Here is a 4171-nt window from a genome sequence, read left to right on the forward strand (position 1 = left end):
CCCCAAATTAGAAAAATGTATACACAAGATTCAGGCACCCATGTCAAATACAGTGAAAGCAGGGATTATACCATGGAGGAAAGACACAGTAGAGAAACAATAAAAATCACATAGTTCATTTTAGATATATTAAAAACAATAGCAAGAAAGGAAAAACAAGTTGTGTCACTATCTCGGGGTTCATTTCACTAAACATCATCTTATATGATCATATATACATAGCTTTTGATCTTTTCTGCTTGTCCAAAACTTATACTAGTTATGGCAAATAAGGGAAACAATGGGACATATGTTTCTTTGGGCCTGGCTTAATTCACTTAATTTTTTTTCCAAGTCTTACCATTTCACAACAAATGGGCCTATGTCATTCTTTCTGATGGAGGCATAGAATTCCATTGTAGGTATATATATATATATATATATATATAGATAGATAGATAGATAGATAGATAGATAGATAGATAGATAGATAGATAGATAGATATAGATAATATTTTCTTTATCCATTCATCTACTTAGGAGCATCTGGTTCTTTACCTTAGCTATGGTAAATAATGCTTCGATAAACATAGTTGTGCTGGTAGCATTAGTATGGTCTTGTTTGTGATCATTTGGGTAGATGCCTAAAAGTAGGATTGCTGGGTTATCGGAGAGTTCTATGTGGAGTCTTTTGTTTCAAAAGTGGTTGAACAAGTTTATATTCCTACCAACAATGTAGTAAGGTTCCATTTGGGCCACATCCCCTTCAGCATCTGTTGTTATTAGTTTTCTTGATTATAGCCATTCTAACTGGGGTGAGGTGCAATCTCAATGTTGTATTGATTTGCATTTCTTTTATGGCTAGAGAAATTGAGCATTTCTTCAAGTGTCTTTTGGCCATTCGTATTTTTTGTTCAGAGAAGTATCTCTTTAATTCTTTAGCCTTCTTGATAACCAGGAGGTTGTTTCTTTGAGGATTTATTGTTGGACGATTCAATTTTTTTATTAATAACTTTTGTATCATGAAAATATCGTACAGACGGTTTACAATTACATGAGCAATGTAATGAGTACATTTCTTATCAAGCATTGTTGCCTCCTCCTTTGTTTCCCTTTACCATCCCAAACCACAATACCTCCTCCCCCCAGCCCCACCAACCCCAACACCAATCCTCACCAATTTTGTAAAGTGTGTTTGTCACTGTAGCATCTTGTACATTTTCATTGTTGCAATGGGTCCTCCTGTATCCCCATTTAAACAATTTTTTCCCTTCCCCTCCCCAAATTATACCAACATCAAATACAGTGAAAACAGGGGTTATACCGTGGGGGAGGGACATAGAAAGAAACAAAAAAATCCTCTTATAAATATGTTAGAAACATAGCAAGAAAGATAAACCATTTGAGTCCTTATCTTGGGGCTCATTTCACTTAAAATCAGCTTATCTGACTGTTTCTGCTTGTCTCACAGTAAAAACCTGGAAAAGGAAATCAAAACAGAACTTTCAAAGTGGAAAAACCTCCCATGCTCCTGGACTGGGAGGATCAACATCGTGAAAATGGCAATACTTCCCAAGGCTATGTACAAATTCAATAAGACACCTGTCAATATTCCAACCTCATTCTTCAAGGAAATAGAAGAGGCAATCCAAAAATTCATATGGAGCAATAAAAGACCCCGAATAGCAAAAACGATCCTTAATAGAAAAGCGCTGGAGGAATATCAATACCAAATTTCAAACTCTACTACAAAGCCATAGTAATCAAATCATCTTGGTACTGGCACAAGTACAGACCTCAGGACCAATGGAATAGAATTGAAAACCCAGAAATGAACCTATGGCCATCTAATCTTTGATAAGGGAGGTAAAAATTAGAATGGAAGAAAGACAGCCTCTTCAGTAAATGGTGATGGAAAAATTGGTTAATCACTTGTACAAAACTAAAGGATTTAATTTTTTGAGTTCTAAGTTTATTTTAGATATGAAGCCCTTGTCCATTATATGGCTAGTGAAGATTTTCTCCCAATTCATGCGTTTTCTATTGATATTGCTTGCTATGTCCTTTGCAATGCAGAAGCTCTGAATTTTCATTGAATCCCGTTTGTCCAACCTTTCTTTGATTTATTGTGTTTCTGGATCCTTATTAAGAAAATTTCAGCCTGTGGAGTATAGAGTTTCTCCTATTTTTTCCTGTAATATCTTTAAGGTCTTTGATCCATTTGGAGTTGATTCTGGTGCAGTATGATATATAAGGATCTAGCATTAGTTTTATATAGGTGTTTAACCAGTTTTGCTAGTACTATTTACTGAAGAGGTTGTCTTTCTTCCATTCTATTTTTTTAGCTCCCTTATCAAAGATGAAGTGACTGTAGGTGTGGGGACTCATTTCTAGGTTTTCACTTCTATTCCATTTTTCCTCGGGTCATTTCTTTTGCCAGTCCCCAGCTGTTTCGATTAATATAGATTTGTAGTAGAGTTTGAAATTTGGTATTAATATTCCTCCTTACTTTCTACTAAGGATTATTTTTGCTACAAGGGTCTTTTATTGTTCCATATGAATTCTTGGATTTCTTCTTCTATTTCATTAAAAAATGAAGTTTGAGTATTGGTAGGTATCACATTGAATTTGTAGATAGCAATAGTGCCAAAGGCTATCTACAAAGATTTCTTATCTTTGTCTTACCTACTCAGTCTGAGATTTCATTTCCTAATAAGCTCAATTCTGATATGTGGCCTGTCTTAGAAGAAGAGATGGTCCATCTGTGTGTTCAAATCACAGTTGCTTTAGGATGTTGAGATTTGGACCTAGTTTTAAGAAATAAAACTGTGGGGTTGGAAGGTGGCTCAGTAGTAGAGTGCTTGCCTCAAATTCATGAGGCCCTAGGTTTGATTCCTCAGCACCCACATAAGCAGAAAAGGCTGGAACTGGGGCTGTTGCTCCAGTGGTAGAGCTCTCGCTTCGAGCTGAAGTGCTGATGGCCAGTGCCCAGGCCCAGAGTTGAGGCCTCATGACCAACAAAGAAGAAGGAGAAGAAGAAGGAGGAGGAGAAGGAGGAGGAGGAGGTGGAGGAGGAGGAGGAGGAGGAGGAGGAGGAGGAGGAGGAGGAGGAGGAGGAGGAGGAAGAGAAGAAGAAGAAGAAAAGAAATAAAATGTGAAGATAGTTTGTAAGTATGGTTACCAAGTTTCCATCAAATTAAGGAAATGCCAAAGGAGATAAAGCACAAGAACTAAAGAAACTATGATCATTCAGAACTTGTACTTTACAGAAAAAAATATGTAAACCAAGAATTGAACCAGCAGTTGATTTTAGAAAAGGAAATCTGTGTTTTGTTTTGTTTCATTTTTCAGTCATGGGGCCTGAACTCTGGACCTGGGTGCTGTCCCTCAGCTCTTCAGCTCAAGGCTAGTAGTGCTCTACCACTTGAGCCACAGTGCCACATTCAGCTTTGTCTGCTTATGTGGTTCTGAGGAATCGAATGCATGCAAGGCGAGCACTCTACCACTCCCAGCCTCAAAATCTGCATTGTTGTTAAAAACTTGTCTTTCTAAGCTGAAATTACATCTTTGTATGCAGCCCTGAAAGCAGAATCAATTCCAAATGGATCAAAGCCTCAAGGTAAAAGCAGATACCCAGAAAATATTACAGGGAAGAATAAGACAAACACAAGGGTTCCTTGCCACAGGTTTAAACTTCCTTAATACAGTTCCAGAATCACAACGAATCAAAGATTGGATAAATTAGACTCTATTAAACTGTAGAGCTTCTGCATGGGAAAGGACATACCTAGCAAGATGAATAGAAAGGCTACAGACTGGAAGATCTTCATTAGCCATATTGTATGGTGAGTCACTCTATAAGCCACATTTAGGTATGGAACAATGGAGTCTTTATTACACAGTTAGCAGGCTGCAGGCCACCCATTGTTACAAAAGGCTGTCGCCCCCAAATACACAAAACACAGTTAGGAAACAGGTCAGAGAGGAAACAAAGAACAAAATGGTGGGGGGGTGAGGAGGACTGGGTAGGGGGCAGGGGGAGGATGGGAAGGGGAAACAAAGAAGGAGGTAAAATGCTTGATAAGAAATGTACTCATTATCTTGCCCATGTAATTGTAACCCTTCTGTACAATATTTTCACAATAGAAAAAAAAAAACAAAAAAAAAAAATACCAACCAACAAGCCAATTCA

The sequence above is a fragment of the Dipodomys spectabilis genome, unplaced genomic scaffold (genome assembly GCF_019054845.1).
Source record: "Dipodomys spectabilis isolate Male_0828 unplaced genomic scaffold, ASM1905484v1 ptg000278l, whole genome shotgun sequence".
In the NCBI taxonomy this organism is placed as follows: domain Eukaryota; kingdom Metazoa; phylum Chordata; class Mammalia; order Rodentia; family Heteromyidae; genus Dipodomys; species Dipodomys spectabilis.